This window comes from Heterodontus francisci, chromosome 2, assembly GCF_036365525.1.
Source record: "Heterodontus francisci isolate sHetFra1 chromosome 2, sHetFra1.hap1, whole genome shotgun sequence".
Classification (NCBI taxonomy): domain Eukaryota; kingdom Metazoa; phylum Chordata; class Chondrichthyes; order Heterodontiformes; family Heterodontidae; genus Heterodontus; species Heterodontus francisci.
Window position 1 is genome coordinate 157,302,390 of NC_090372.1, and position 17,530 is coordinate 157,319,919.

General features: G+C 45.4%; 1 long non-coding RNA gene across 1 annotated transcript in view; it reads left to right on the top strand.

Moving 5' to 3' along the window:
- The window catches only part of LOC137380036 (uncharacterized), a 217,861-nt gene that overhangs the window by 155,916 nt on the left and 44,415 nt on the right, over positions 1-17,530 (top strand). The window contains exon 3 of the long non-coding RNA XR_010976958.1: positions 2,971-3,038. This is a non-coding gene — a long non-coding RNA (uncharacterized lncRNA). The remainder of the gene's footprint in view (positions 1-2,970; positions 3,039-17,530) is intronic.

The window sequence follows — 17,530 nt, forward strand, 5'->3', positions numbered from 1 at the left end:
TGGAGCATTTCTGACATCCTGCCCCATGATGTTCGTTTTCTTGAGGCTGATGGTTAGGCCAAATTCATTGCAGGCAGACGCAAACCTGTCGATGAGACTCTGCAGGCATTCTTCAGTGTGAGATGTTAAAGCAGCATCGTCAGCAGAGAGGAGTTCTCTGATGAGGACTTTCCGTACTTTGGACTTCGCTCTTAGACGGGCAAGGTTGAACAACCTGCCCCCTGATCTTGTGTGGAGGAAAATTCCTTCTTCAGAGGATTTGAACGCATGTGAAAGCAGCAGGGAGAAGAAAATCCCAAAAAGTGTGGGTGCGAGAACACAGCCCTGTTTCACACCACTCAGGATAGGAAAGGGCTCTGATGAGGAGCCACCATGTTGAATTGTGCCTTTCATATTGTCATGGAATGAGGTGATGATACTTAGTAGCTTTGGTGGACATCCGATCTTTTCTAGTAGTCTGAAGAGACCACGTCTGCTGACGAGGTCAAAGGCTTTGGTGAGATCAATGAAAGCAATGTAGAGGGGCATCTGTTGTTCACGGCATTTCTCCTGTATCTGACGAAGGGAGAACAGCATGTCAACAGTCGATCTCTCTGCACGAAAGCCACACTGTGCCTCAGGGTAGACGCGCTCGGCCAGCTTCTGGAGCCTGTTCAGAGCGACTCGAGCAAAGACTTTCCCCACTATGCTGAGCAGGGAGATTCCACGGTAGTTGTTACAGTCACCGCGGTCACCTTTGTTTTTATAGAGGGTGATGATGTTGGCATCGCGCATGTCCTGGGGTACTGCTCCCTCGTCCCAGCACAGGCATAGCAGTTCATGTAGTGCTGAGAGTATAGCAGGCTTGGCACTCTTGATTATTTCAGGGGTAATGCTGTCCTTCCCAGGGGCTTTTCCGCTGGCTAGGGAATCAATGGCATCACTGAGTTCCGATTTGGTTGGCTGTATGTCCAGCTCATCCATGACTGGTAGAGGCTGGGCTGCATTGAGGGCAATGCTAGGAAATTTGCACAGCACTGTAGCACAAAAAACACAGCTGATCAAAAACCCCAGGAGAAGACACAAAACAAGCCAAAGGCTTGTTCACCGAAATGTCTGATCTCCTAAGCCCCTTATGAGACTGTGCAACCAGCTGAGCACAAAATCTGCAATGAATTCTTATTCCCAATAAGTTGTCTCATACTAAAATATTAAAGGAACTTTCCAAGAATGGAATTTCAAATCACTTTTCTCTGAGTTAAGGAAATGGTTGCCCTTGTGCTTCACAGCATAGGTCTGAGATTCTACCCTTCCTCATTTGGCGGGAAGAATAAAAAGATACAAATTATCTAAGTGGTGAGAGATTGCAGAGCTCTGAGATACAGAGGGGTCTGGGTGTCCTAGTGCATGAATCGCAAAAGGTTAGTATGCAGATACAGCATGTAATTAGGAAAGCGAATAGAATGTTGTCATTTATCGCGAGGGGAATTGAGTACAAAAGTAGGGAGGTTATGCTTCAGCTATACAGGGCATTGGTGAGACCACATCTGGAGTACTGTCTATAGCACTGGTCTCCTTATTTAAGGAAGGATGTAAATGCGTTGGAGGCAGTACATCGAAGGTTTACTAGACGAATACCTGGAATGGGTGGGCTGTCTTCTGAGGAAAAATTGGACAGACTACGCATGTATCTGCTGGAATTTAGAAGAGTAAGAGGCCACTTGATTGAAACATATAAGATCCTGAGGGGTCGTGACAGGGTGGATGTGGAAAGGATGATTCCCCTTGTGGGAGAATCTAGAACGAGGGGTCACTGTTTAAAAATAAGGGGTCGCCCACTTAACCAGATAATTCATAATCTCAATTTCCTATACGACACCAAGCTGAGCATCTGACCGCGTAACCTCTCCATTACAAAGACTGTCTATTGCACCTTGATGATCTTGGCTCCTGATTCAGCCAGGCTTCAGCTGGAACTCTGCTCCCTGCCTTCGTTACCTCAGACTTGACTATTCTAATGCTCAAACTAAAGTGAAATACTGCAGATGATGGAAATCTGAAATAAAAATGGAAAATGCTGAAAACACTTGGCACTTCAGGCAGCAGATGCTTTTATTTTCAGTTAACCGTGGTGATCTGTTTGCTCTGAAACTCTAAAATGCATTCCCTACAAACTTCTAGGTGCTTGAAAACTTGTTTTTCTACTTTATATGAGTTTTGTATGGTTGCAGCGGAAGATGGCAAATTCTTCAAATGATAGTAAGTGCAAAAGTGATTTTCGCAATTGATACCCGGGGCGGGGGGCGGTGGGAGTGGGGGGTGAGAAATCTGACCCATTATCTCTTTTAAAACTGACAAATTGCCCATTTGGAAAAATAAACACTGCAATCCTTGGTTATTGGCTATAGTGGTGCCTTTCCTGCTCACCTATCTGCTTTTGGGCTTTTATGCTTTACAATAATTTCTCAGAACATTTCATTGTCGAGTGCAAATTACTGTTGAAAGAGAAGGATAAAGGATAAAGTGAATAGAATCTTCTCCAACATGATCAATCAATTATTTACTTTTTAATTTAGATTAAAAATATCTTGAATCTATGTTCCTTTGTGTACTCAAAAGTATAACAGAATGGATTCAGTCCTTTATGTTATGAATCATTCTGCTTATCCTTGACCAAGAGTTCCCTGTTGTACATTAAATTGGACAAGGTACTAGTCCAAGTAAGTATCAAAATAGATTTTTGACTGCTGATTTGAAAGGCCAGTATTCAATTATGATTTGATTTGATTGCTGGAATGCAGCTATGTGGACTATACAAATGTAAAGCGTCTGTGTTTACTTTCAAGGATAAACTTGCAAAGGACTCCAGGTGTATAAAACAGTAAACTACATCTTGCACATTTTATCTGTTGCCGTCCACGTGTTCACTACTTAATAGAAGAGAATCAGATCAGTTTTTGCGGGCTATCCAACTTTTATTTTAATTCACAGGGAAAACTGATCCTATCCCCATTATCCTTAAGCATGACGTGATGGGTATAGGGAAGATGGAAATGGAGGTATGTTATATAATTTCTATTTTTCAATTATTTGCTATTTCTGATTATAATAATTGCAATCATCTTTATGCAAGATAAGCAAATTAGTCCCTCAAAATTTCAAAGCTGAAGCAGAAATATAGAGTAAATCTTTGGAATTGATTATTCTAGAACAAAAGTAATCTGACTGTCTAATTTTCATGCTAAGTATATTGCTTATTGATTTGGAAATTTTGATGAAAAGCATATCCTAAGTAAACTTCATCTATTCTGATATGCCTCAGGTGTGTTCATTTAACATTGTTACAAAAGTATTTTCTCTTCCATTTATCAATGGGGGGATGGGGGTCGGGGGTCATAAGAAATTTATTGTGCCAATTGCCACATGGTTTCTTCATGGCAAATGACACACAGCTCTTTCAGTCATTTCCCATCACCAGAGTGGCAATAATTTCATATTAGAATGCAATTCTTCATTTACTGGAGTTTTTCAAGCTGTTTTCTAAAATCTGACACATAGCTGAAATAGGGAGGTCACCAAAAACGTGCCTGTTATGTGTTTCACAGCAATAATACTGCTTGTTATTTGATGACTGATGTTTTAAATCACTGTTAACAGATTGCACAAGTATTTTAATTGCTATTGAATATCACTGAGCTAGTTCAGTACCACAACACATAAGTGTACTGATTCAGTGTGATAAAAATGTAAGGTTGTTTTTGTGACTCCCCACATGCCAACATGCCAATTTTTACTGAGCAGAAACTTAAGAATGGGGAGAGGCAATATAAACTAAAGGGTACAATTTAAAACATTTTGTATTGTCTGCAAACTTCTAAATTGCAGACTCAAGTCCAGGTCATTGATATACAAGTAAAGCAAAGGGGTGCAGGAACAGAGAGACTGGGTGTGTAGAATCATCAGTGTATCAGAAAAAGAGATGGAGGAGGGGACCTGAGTAGGACTGGAACACAGAATGTTCCACATATCCTACAAAAAGGCAGGCATAGCTGGGATGCATAAGGGTTCCCATAGCAACATCTTTTATTTAGAGGAAGTGAATGGAGTTAAAGGAGAAGTTGTTCATTGTAAGAACACGTTCAACCTGGCAGTTGTGGTGGATTGAGGACTGCTTGGGCTTTCATTTAAGGAAGAAATACAAGCCATCCTGGTGGGGGCCGGAGGTGTAGAGACATTGGTCATCTGTTGTGAAAAGGAATCAGTTAGGCCAAGTAGGCGTCACAAGAGTTACAGATGTAGGTGGGAAGAGCCCGGACAAAGGAAATAGAGCTGAGATCAGAAGAAATCGGTTCTGAAATGATGGTTCTACCAGGGCAGTCCTGTTTGTTGATCTTGGGAAGGAGGTAGAAGCAGGCTGTGTGGGATTGGGGGACTATGAGGCTGGAAACCATGGAGGGATGATCTCATGTGGAGATGAGGTCAGTCAGTCTGGAGAATGATGGCTTGATGTTTAGTGGTGGGTATGTGGCTCTGGGGAGATAGGAGGAGGTGTCAGGAAGTTGGCGATCATCCTTCACAGGGTAGAGGCCGGTTTGCCAAACAACAACAGCGCCGCCCTTGTCAGCAGGATTAATGGCAATGTTGGAGTTGAACCTGAGAGAACGCAGTGCTGACAGTTCTCCATGTTATTTCTCCTAAAGTACATCACTTCACACCTATCTGCATTAAGTTGCATCTGCCATGTGTCTGCGCATTTAACCAGTTTGTCTCTCTCCTCTTGAAGTCAGCTACTATCCTGATCACTATTTATTATATTACTAAGTTTTGTATTGTCTGCAAACTTCTAAATTGTACTTCTTATACTCAAGTCCAGGTCTTTTTTAAAAATTCGTTCATGGGATGTGGGCGTCACTGCCCATCCCTAATTGTCCTTGAGAAGGTGGTGGTGAGCTGCCTTCTTGAACCGCTGCAGTCCATGTGTGGTAGGTACATCTACAGTGCTGTTAGGAAGGGAGTTCCAGGATTTTGACCCAGCGACAGTGAAGGAACAGCAATGTAGTTCCAAGTCAGGATGGTGTGTGACTTGGAGTGGAATTTGCAGGTGGCGGTGTTCCCATGCATTTGCTGCCCTTGTCCTTCTAGGTGGTAGAGGTCGCAGATTTGGAAGGTGCTGTCTAAGGAGCCTTGAAGCGTTGCTGCAGTGCATCTTGTAGATGGTACACACTGCTGCCACTGTGCTTTGGTGGTGGATGGGGTACCAATCAAGAGGGCTGCTTTGACCTGGATGGTGTCAAGCTTCTTGAGTATCGTTGGAGCTGCACCCATCCAGGCAAATGGAGAGTATTCCATCACAGGTGTTTTATCAAATGATTTTTGAAAGTCTATATATACAACATTTTATGTACTACCTTCATCAACCCTCTCTGTTACTTTATCAAAAAATTCAATCAGGTTAGACAGACATGATTTGCCTTTAACAAATCTGCTCTGATTGTTCCTTATTAACCCATGTTTCTCCAAGCGAGAATTAGTTTTGTCCTGGTCTCTAGTAGTTTCCCATCACTTGAAGGGGAAAAATTTGCTAGGCCATGGGGAAAGGGCAGGGGAGTGGGAATAATCAGATAGCTCTACCAAAAAGCCAGCACAGTCATGATGGGCTGAATGGTCTCATTCTGTGCTGTATCATTTTATGATTCTGGGATTTACTACAAGCTGGCAAAGACATCTAGGAGAGGAAAATCATTCAAGTTGCTGTCCACATATCCCATACTGGTCAATTATAGAGGGGCATTGATCATGGCCAGGTTTGTGGTTTTGAGCTGGATATCTTGGGTTCCCTAGCACTTGAGTTTGCCTATCGAATGTGATGAATTCCATCTGCTCTTAATCAAACTATGAAGTTTAGTGGTTTCTCATTGTGGAGTGATTCAATTCATGTTAGTCTAAGAAATAGTATAAACTCAGAAATTGTTTGCAACACTATAATCTCCTTATAATGGAAGTGCAAACCTATTTTAAAATGATTGGTTATGTCTCTGTTAAAGTAGAAGACAGAGCAACACTGTAGGAATATGTTCAGTGTATGATTGGTAATTTTGAAGGTCGCAATTTCTATTTCACTGGCTCAGCCCACAAATGTTACAGCTTTGATTGGAATATTGTGGCTTCTGCCTTCTGACGAAGGAAACTATATCATAGAATCATACAGGACAGAAGGAGGTCATTCGGCCCATCCTACCAGTGCCATCTCTTGGGTAAAGCCATTGTACTATTCTCACACCCTGCTTTTTCCCTGTTGAGTGGCACTGAGTAGTACAAACCAACAGAATGTCACAGGTCTCAGTTTCAGCACACAGCAGTCTCCATAGCCTTGTGAGAGGAAAAATTAGCCTGGATACCTACTGAGGGCTACCAAAATTGGACTACCATTGGAGGTCCACGTGTGAGGATAGGATTGCACTCTCATCTGAGTAAGCTGCGCAGTTCAACATCTCATGGACACTCTGAATCCAGCAACGCCCTTCAGGAATGGGTCCTGAGGCAAGTACTATGAAATCATCACTGTCTCTGGACACAGCTGCTTCTGGCACATCTTGTGCGGTGGCCCACACCGGGTAGGACGTTAGCATGGATATGTAGTGCATATGCTGGAAACATCCCAGCTGATCAGACCTCGATGTCAACCACCTGTTCTTGAAACTTAGATCACCAAGTTCTTTTGAACACGTGCTACCCACTCAAAAAAGTACCCGGTCAGCTGCAAGAGGGAACACCATTAGCCATATTGCATCGTCACATGGAGGGCAGAGCACTTAGTGACCTGTCCACACAAAGGCCGCAAAAGGTATGGGGGCGTAGTTGCAGTGCCTTTGGGTCTGCAGCATAACAGGGAGATGGAGCAGGTGCTGCGGAAAGAGGAAGCTCTGTGTGGAGGTAGGAGGAGGAGGATGAGGAGTCATAGAGGAATCACCAGAGACGCCTTTGCTCCAGACGGACTGTCCGTGAGCCCCTACTCAGACTCCGGCTCCCTTAGGATGGCATTTCTTCACTACCATTAGTCCGTTATATCCCACATTCCCATTCATCTGTGATGTCCCATCACAGCATCCTCTTGGCCAAAATCCTGCAATAAAAGCCATGAACAAAAACCTTATCAAACAGCACTTCCAATTATACAAGCAAAAATGAACTATTCACCTTTGTTCATTCCCTCAGTTCTTGTCCTAATACTTTTATTCAGTGCTACCCTAGTTGTTGCTGAATGGCTGGTGGAAGGCTGCTGACTTTCACTGGCAGAGACTGCAGATAGCCTTGCAAGATGACCTCAAGCAGCTCTGGGTCTTGAGGGACTGACTTCTGACTGCGCCACATCAGCATCGACAGCAGCAGTTTGCACTGGCTGGCTGAGAGGCACCTGCAAGGGCGCTGGCAGACTGACAGTGGTGGGAGCATGAATGAATGTTGTCATCTGAAAGAGGACAGCAGGTTCCTCCTCCATGGTGCCACTGCCACTCCCATGGGGCAATGCCTGTACAGTCTTACTAATCTGTTGGACAACAGATCTGCTGGGTTGTTGTGAAAGCCTGCATGCTCCTTTGGGCACTGAGATCCGCAGCCTTGCTGGCAGCAGTCTGAGCTTGCATGGCAGCAAGCATAGATCTCATAACCTCAGGCTGGACTTGCACTGCAGCACTCAGATGTTGGGCGGCTTCCTCCTGTGCTGCAATTGAAGCTGAGACATCGAACATCAGATGCTGCATTGCAGGCGGGTCCACAAATACTACCATAGAGTTGACCACCACTTCCACAAGGAAAGAATGGGCTCCAAGCTCTGCATGATGTCACACACCGTGTTGGAGCTGTACTTCTCTAAACTCCTTGACAGTGACAAGAGGCGATCTGGCAGGCCTGTCAATGCACCGAGCATCTCGGTGTGCTTGTTCATCAGTGTTTTCCTGTATGCTTCCCCATCATGGTCCTCATCTGGTTGCCTGCAGCAGAACTCATCTGTGACTTCTCCCCCCAGTGGTCTGGCACACAAACTCTGGCCTAGCTGTAGCCTACTCTTGCCTAGTGACTTAAAGAATTTTTCGCCCCTAGTCTTTGCTCTGTAGCGTGAGGAAAGCCTAGTTGAAATGGTCAACTTGGCATCAGAAGGAAGATTTACTACATGTATCAGCCAAGGCTAGGATTTGAATATGAGTCCTCTGGTGCATGAACTATTGCAGAAGTCAACTTTAGCACCTGCCTGCACATCTTTGAAGATGAAAAATTGTTGCTCATTAAAAACATATTATAAAAGACCAAGAAAAAATGAATTGTGCGATATATATTTTAGTTAATTGAACAGTTGATAGATTCTATTATTTGATGTGTTTTGAGAAAGGTAAAACTGTGATTTAATTGCTACTGGAATTTGCTAAGAATTGATTTGTGATAGCATCGCATGAAGTAGCATACTCTAATGCCCTGATTTTAACCATGCCCACTCACCAGGAATGGTGTGTGCTGTGATTTAAAATCACGCCCAGGTACTTTCTGAACCGTTCCTGCCTGCTGCCATTTTAACTGCCTTTTTTTTTGATTAAAGGCAAGCGATGCTTCAAGTTCATGGGGTTCCAATTAAAATGTAGTAGTCATGGTTTGATCATGTCATCTGAATCTTGACACCATTTTAACCTTCTGGATAACCCTTTTGGGCTTTAACGAACAGCTGCCCCCTTCTTTGTCTTTACTTCCTGCACCCTGTTTGAGCTGGATTTTAATGTGCAGGAGTGCATGGGTTTGGGAGTGAGTGGCTGGTTATAATTGGCAAAATTGACAGCACATCGGAAAGCTGGCCTTAACCCTCCAACCTCCACATTTCACACTACCACATTAGACTATATGCGAGCAACCCTCTCGGGAGAGGTGGGCTGCCACTTAACATAAGTTAGTCACTTAATGATATCGATACTGACATGGGTTTTTAACTTTAACTTTGGGTCAACGGACTTCCTGAATCTTGTCAGTCAAAGCAAGATGAGAATACAGTGGCAATTGAGGGTGCTGAAGCCATGTCGGACAAATTCCAACAAGTACTCAGTACTGACATCTGCTTTCTTACCGATTTGTGGGAAGCAATTTGTTCACGGTACTTGTGCCGAGAGGTTACTTTACACACTTTGAAGTTTCTTCAACACTTTGGAGGTGTCATCTACACTTTAGAGGTTTGGAGATCTGATCTGCTGTTTGGAGCTTTGATCTATCTGATCAGTATGGTGTCACAAAAATGTACTAGGTCGAATGATGATTTTTTTTTAATCCACTGGCTGGAAACCTGAGTATTAAACTGGTGGAGAAGAACTACTCAATCCTTGCTAGTTTCAAACTCTGTCTGCTGACCGTGAACACCGAGGCATATTCCCTGCTGCAGATTGTTCAGTGGTTTAATTGATCTGCATTTGATTGTGTTAGACTGCTGACCGATTAATGCTCAGTGTGCTTGATGACTTAAGCCTCGGGGGTGGGGAGGTGGGTGGGGGGTGGGGGAGCTACTGAGAATAGAAAACCTTCTGGAAAGAACAGACAGAGGTCTCCCTCAAACAAATTCAGTCACATTGCTGTCTCCCAGAGAACCACTGAATCAGCATCCACCTCTTCAAACTGGAAGCTGGAGAACCATGGAATCAGCGGCCATGTCTACAAACTGGAAGACTCAGGACCACCAAATTCAGCCTGAAGCCAGCCGAGTCACCAACCTCCACAGACTGTATACCCATTTTATTTCTCTGGACTCTAATTTGGCCAAACTATCCCTCCCCATGCGGTAACCTATTTCTGTGTCGAGCCATAGAACCATAGAAATGTTACGGCACAGAAAGAGGCCATTCAGCACTTCAGGTGCAGGTCCAGGTACCTTTTAAATGAGTTGAAGGTTTCTGCCTCCACCACCGATCTGGGCAGTGAATTCCAGACACCCACCATTCTCTGGGTAAAAAAGTTTTTCCTCATGTCCCCTCTAATCCTTCCACCAATCACCTTAAATCTGTGCCCCTGGTAATTGACCTCTCTGCTAGGGGAAACAGGTCCTTCCTGTCTACTTTATCTAAGCCCCTCATAATTTTGTACACCTCAGTTAAGTCACCCCTCAGCCTCCTCTGTTCTAAGGAAAATAATCCTAGCCTATCCAACCTTTCACCATAACTACAATTTTCAAGCCCTGGCAACATTCTTGTAAATCTCCTTTGTACTCTCTCCGGAGCGATTATGTCCTTCCTGTAATGTGCTGACCAGAACTGTACGCAGTACTGCAGCTGTGGCCTAACTAGTGTTTGATACAGTTCCAGTATTACATCCCTGCTTTTATGTTCGATAACTCGGCCAATATAGAAAAACATTCTATTTGCCTTCTTCACCACTTTATCTACCTGTCTTGTCACCTTCGGGGACCTGTAGACATGCACTCCAAGGTCTCTCACTTCCTCTACCCCTCTCAATAGCCTCCCGTTTATTGTGTATTCCCTTGCTTTATTTGCCCTCCCAAAATGCGTTATCTCACACTTATCTGGATTGAATTCCATTTGCCACTTTTCCGCCCACTCAACCAAACCATTGATATAATTCTGGAGTCTACAGCTGTCCTCTTCACTACCAACTCCACAACCAATTTTTGTGCTATCTGCAAATTTCCGAATCATGCCTCCCACATTTAAGTCCAAATCATTAATATATACCACAAACAGCAAGGGACCCAACATTATACCATTATATCCAGCATTTCTTGTTTTTGTTTCAGATTTCCAGCATCCGCAGTATTTTGCTTTTATTTTAGTGTTTAATTCACTGCCACTTCTCTTCCAGGAATGCCTACCTTGAAGAAGTTCTGCTCTTCTCTCCGACGGGATTTTCGTTTGTCTCTTTTACCTTGTTCACCTTCATTGCTTTCTATTTCCCTCCTGGTGTTTGATAAGGTATCTACCAAAACCCGTTTTCACAGCCACATCTCCTTCCTCAGTGACTGTCTCCGGCTCCGACTGATTCCACGTGGATTCCAACTGCAGTTTCACCCATCATGCTTTGAAACCACCCAGGATCACAGGTATCTCCGAGAAATACAACGTTCCTCGGACTGCTACTCTCGCCGCATCCTGAGATCCACACTCAGTGCTATGCGCCGCCATATGCACACACTGGACTTCTCTCTCCAGCAGCACCGTCTCACCTTATCTCAAATTTGTTCTACTCCGCAGTTTCATCTCATCTTACGTCTCATCCGACGCATTAACAAAAAACTTTTTTTCTTCCTTTCAGGTGTTAAGGAACGCAAGCTCCAGCAGCTGATGGGGACTAATGCCCCTCCAGATCCTCCTTCCGCTTCACTTCCCTCTGACCCCACCCCTTCTGATCTGACCCCTTGCCGTGTATTCACTATACCCTCTGACCTCCCCCTCTCTGATGCTGAGCGTTCTGTACTCAGCAAAGGTCTCAGTTTTATTCCCTTACGCCCCCACCTCAATGAATTTCGCGCTCGGCATGACGTTGAGCTCTTCTTCCGTCGCCTCCGCCTCCGGGCTCACTTCTTCGACCAGGAGTCCTCCCCCGACCAGCAGACCCATTCACCCGCCTCCAGCATTCTCCCTCTACCTGGACCCCTCACCCTGGCCTCTTACCCGCTCTTGATCTCTTCATTGAAAACTGTCGGCGAGACATTGGTCGTCTCAATTTCTCTGCCCCCCTCACTCACTCTAACCTGTCCCCCTCTGAACTTGAGGCACTCCGTTCTCTCAGGTCTAACCCCGACATGGTCATCAAACCTGCAGACAAGGGTGGTGCTGTTGTTGTATGGCGTACCGACCTCTACCTTGCAGAAGCTCAACGCCAACTCACAGACACCTCTTCCTACCTCCCTCTGGACCATGACCCCACCACCGAACATCAAGCCACCGTCCAAAGGACTGTCACTGACCTCATCTCCTCTGGAGATCTTCCCTCTACAGCTTCCAACCTCATAGTCCCGCAACCCCGGACAGCCCGCTTCTACCTCCTTCCCAAAATCCACAAACGGGACTGTCCCGGCAGACCCATTGTGTCAGCCTGCTCCTGCCCAACTGAACTTATTTCTTCCTATCTAGACTCTATCTTTTCTCCGCTGGTCCAGTCTCTTCCCACCTACATCCGTGACTCTTCTGACGCCCTACGTCATTTTGACAATTTCCAGTTTCCTGGTCCCAACCGCCTCCTCTTCACTATGGACGTCCAATCGCTCTACACCTCCATCCCCCACCAGGATGGTTTGAGGGCTCTCCGCTTCTTCCTGGAACAGAGGCCCAACCAGTCCCCATCCACCAACACCCTCCTCCGCCTGGCTGAACTTGTTCTCACATTGAACAACTTCTCCTTCAACTCCATGCATTTCCTTCAAGTAAAAGGTGTCGCTATGGGTACCCGCATGGGTCCTAGTTATGCCTGTCTTTTTGTGGGATATGTCGAGCATTCTTTGTTCCAGTCCTACTCAGGCCCCCTCCCCCAACTCTTTTTCCGGTACATTGATGACTGTATCGGTGCCGTTTCCTGCTCCCGCCCCGAACTAGAAAACTTTATCAACTTTGCTTCCAATTTCCACCCTTCTCTCACCTTTACATGGTCCATCTCTGACACTTCCCTTCCCTTCCTCGACTTCTCTGTCTCCATCTCTGGGGATAGGTTGTCTACCAATATCCATTATAAGCCCACTGACTCCCACAGCTACCTCGACTACACTTCTTCACACCCTACCTCCTGTAAGGACTCCATTCCATTCTCCCAGTTTCTCCGTCTCCGACGCATCTGCTCTGATGATGCTACCTTCCATGACGGTGCTTCTGATATGACCTCCTTTTTCCTCAACCGAGGATTTCCCCCCACTGTGGTTGACAGGGCCCTCAACCGTGTCCGACCCATTCCCCGCACCTCTACCCTCACCCCTTCCCCTCCCTCCCAGAACCGTGACAGGGTTCCCCTTGTCCTCACTTTTCATCCCACCAGCCTCCATATCCAAAGGATCATCCTCCGCCATTTTCGCCACCTCCAGCATGATGCCACTACCAGTCGCATCTTCCCCTCCCTTCCCCTGTCAGCATTCCGAAGGGATCGTTCCCTCCGCGACACCCTGGTCCACTCCTCCATTACCCCCACCACCTCGTCCCCGTCCCAGGGCACCTTCCCTTGCAATCGCAGGAGGTGTAATACCTGTCCCTTTACCTCCTCTCTCCTCACTATCCCAGGCCCCAAACACTCCTTTCAGGTGAAGCAGCGATTTACTTGTACTTCTTTCAATGTAGTATACTGTATTCGCTGCTCACAGTGTGGTCTCCTCTACATTGGGGAGACCAAGCGCAGACTGGGTGACCGCTTTGCGGAACATCTCCGCTCAGTCCGCAAGCAGGACCCTGAGCTTCCGGTTGCTTGCCATTTCAACACTCCCCCCTGCTCTCATGCTCACATCTCTGTCCTGGGATTGCTGCAGTGTTCCAGTGAACATCAACGCAAGCTCGAGGAACAGCATCTCATCTACCGATTAGGCACACTACAGCCTGCCGGTCTGAACATTGAGTTCAATAATTTCAGAGCATGACAGCCCCCCACTTTACTTTCATTTTTAGTCATTTTTAGTTATTTTTTCTTCCTTTTTTTTTTGGCATTCCTTTTTACATTTTTTACAATCTTTTTTTGTATTTATTTCAGTTCATCTTAGTTTGTTCAGTTTGCTCACCCACTGTTTTTTTTCAGGTTGTTTTTCTTCAGGTTTGCACTTGCTGATGTTCAATATTCAGTATATTCACACCTAATCTGTACTAATGCTTTGTCTTTCAACACACCATTAACATATTGTTTGCCTTTGCTCCGTGACCTTTTGGTCAGCTATGTGGCCTGGTCCAATCTGCACCTTCTCCTTTGTTATCTCTTGCCCAACCCCCACCTCACTTGTTTATAATCTGTGACTTTTCTAATATTTGTCAGTTCCGAAGAAGGGTCACTGACCCGAAACGTTAACTCTGCTTCTCTTTCCACAGATGCTGCCAGACCTGCTGAGTGAATCCAGCATTTCTTGTTTTTGTTTCAGATTTCCAGCATCCGCAGTATTTTGCTTTTATTATACCCTGTGGAATGCCACTGAAAACCGCCTTCCATTCGCAAAAATATCCATTGACTGTTACCCTTTGTTTCCTGTCACTGAGCCAATTTTGGATCCAACCCACTGCATTCCCCTGTATCCCATGGACCTTTACTTTTCTGACCAGTCTGCTATGCGGGACCTTGTCAAATGCCTTACTAAAATCCATGTAGACAACATCCACTGTACTACTCTAATCAATCCTCCTTGTTATTGCCTCAAAAAATTCAATTAAGTTAGTAAGACACACCTTCCCTTAAAAGATCCATGCTGACTATCCCTGATCAATCTGTCCCTTTCTAAGTGACAGTTTATCCTATCTCTCAGAATTGATTATAATAATTTGCCCACCACCGAGGTCAGACTGACCGTGTATGTGTGTGTGTGTGTGAGTGTGTGAAAGTTGGTGCGTATTTTATTATTTTTACTTAGATTGGTTTAAGTACAATAAAGTTAACCTCTTTCTTAGGTTAGACTGAAGAAAACATGTCTGATTGGCTAGTTTTATTATCATGGCGTGTAAACAAGTAAACACTCATTGAATTGGCATGTGTAAAAAAAAACCTTTTGTGGTCAAACAAGGAAAGGGAAAAGACGGGAGCCTTTTGACCCCTCCTCACCTGATTGTAACAATCGCTATTCCTTATGATGCCTTAGATTCGACATCAGATGAGGACCAAGGTAATCAGCAACAGCACTAGCAACAGTTGCAGCAGCAGCCAGCTGGTTACACACCTGTAGACCTGTCAAACAGGAGAGTAGAACAGCAGAGAGGTGCAGCTCATTCACGGGGGTCTACTGGCAGAGAAAAATCTTCCTCTTCCTGTCTGAACACCAGTGAGTCAGGATGTTCTGGGTGTTGTATCCGGTGGTGGCAGACATTTGCAGCCTGATGGAACAAAGCCTGCTGCCAGCTAGACCTAGTGACCATGCTTTACCAGTGGCCGTCAAAGTCATCACCACCTTTTTTGCCTCTGGCTCCTTCCTAAGCTCTTCCGGAGACATTTGCAGGATCTCGCAATCGGCAGCCCACAAATCCTTTAGACAGACGACTGATGGCTTGTTTGCCAGGGCCACCAATTATGTCAACTTTGACTGTAATGGCACCAGTCAGAATGAGCAGGTGCTTGGGTTTGTGGCTCTGGCTGGCTTCCCGTAGGTGCAGGACATCAGCAATTGCACATGTGGCAATTAAGGCACCCATAGATTGCCCAATGTGTTTGTCAATTGCTTGAGCTTTCACTCCAGCAATGTAAAGCTGGTGTACAACCACTAAAAGTGTGCGCAAGATTCCCGGGAAGTTTCTATAATGTGTTCATAATGTGGCCGTATATCCTGCCAGATGTTTTCGCACCTGGAAGCAGAGTTACTGGCTGACTGTTCGGGAACAAGGGATACCCATTTAAAACGTAATTGATAACCCCACTCAGAAACCCAAGGAATGAGGCTCAGGAGTGCTACAATGAATGCCATATGACCACGAGATTTGAACAAGCCATTGATATGCTGAAGATGTGCTTCAGGTGCCTGGACTGATCTGGAAGTGCCCTTCAGTATGCACCAGCCAGGATCTCCAAATGGTCGTAATGTTCTGCGCTCTGCACAACATTGTACAGCAATGAGGTTTGGACCTGCAGGAGGACAAATGCACAGTGCATAGAGTCTCTTCAGATGATTCCCAGGAGAAGGAGGAAGACAAGGAGGTTGAAGGTGATGCATCACCAGCAGCGCGCATTGCTACTCGGATGCTCTGATCATTATGAGGTTCAGTTAGGTTCCAACAGTGTGCTTATCTCACACCTCCTGCAAAAGTCTCTTTTGCCCAGCCCACTCCCACGTAACTGCCACTAAGAGAAAGCAGTCTGCAAACAGCTATGCCTGTCTTTTCGAGCCCCCCCCGCCCCCCCCCCCCCCCCCGTTGCTCGGCATGAATTCTCATTCATCTTCAAACAACTGAAAAGGCCACTTGCCAGCTAGTAGCCAAGGATAGAAAAATTGTGCAAAATAATAGCATTTATGTGCTTCATACAAACAATAAAACTTAACAATATAACAAAATCTAACACTCGTGTGCATACCCTTGTGCAACTAGAAATCTTTACACTTCCTTTCCCTGGCATTTTTATGTGCTAAAACCCCTGTGGCTTCCACAGAGGTTGAGATAAGCTGCTCAGATCCCTGCTCTGACTGCTAAGATGCTCTTGGTTGATGTCCTCTGGATTTTGGATCCCATGAATGTCCTGCCAAAGACTGCTCCACCTGCGCCAGTGCAGAGGCAGACTCAGCCATCAGGACACCAAGCAGCACATTGGTATTGTCTGAGTGGGGGTGGGCCACCGGTGTGAAGTGGAAATGCTTTAACCAGAGGCCCCATTCTATGACCCCCTTTTGCCATGATCCCTCTCAGGCCCAGCTGCGCTACGCTACACTATGCTGGAGAACACTCTGCTGCAGATCTATGGGGCACTGAAAAACCAAGAGCATCATTAATCCTATTTAAAGTGACAGAGCATGCAAGAGTTGTTGAAGGCCAGTATGCATTTTGTTGATTGCTACGTTTGATGCTTTATGTAGTTGACCACTCCATCCGTGGAAGAAGACAAACATTGCAATGACCTGCGACAGCAACCCAGTCATGCTTGAGACCAACGCCTTCAGTCTCTCTGCAATTGTACGCCTGCCATAACATTGCGCATTCACTGCTGCTGCTTAATAAATATTCTCTTCATCGACGACATGTGGGATACACCATTTGCATCCAACTGAGTAGAGCTTGGAGAGTCCTGTGATCTCTGATGTGTACTCTCCACTGTTGTCTCTGCTGCTACCGTCTGTATTTGCTCACTTGTGAAGTAGGAGTCACCATATGAAAATCCAACAATCTCTCTAATTTCCACCGAATTGTCAGTATCTCAGCTGGTGCTTTGTCTGCATAAGTCCTGTGATGCTATACCCTGAGAGGCTGTGAGGTCCTTTGAGGAGTCATTGCCATCTTGGCAATCTGGGCTACCTCCTGATGGATGCATGAAGGCCCTGTGGGGAGATAAATGGCATGAATGATTACTGTCAAGGTAAGAATATTTGCAGTTATCAATATGCATGTGATGATATTTCATTTACTGTTGATATCAAGTCAACATTACTGAGTGTTGCATGCCATGTGGCTGACTGATATTTAATTCTGTTAACAGGCCGCATTCTCTCCTACTCCGATGGCCTGACAGACCAAAATTCCACTGATATCCAACGCCTCTTCCTCTGTAGCTGTTAATTACAAGATCTGTGGAGGAGCACCTCCAGTTCTGTCCCTCTCCCTGGTCTTCTGTGTTGTCTTCTGCAAGAAAGGAATGAAGAGACCTATGAGCGAATGTACTGGTGTTTGTTCAGCCGATGGATGGAGAGCATTTATGGAGAGCA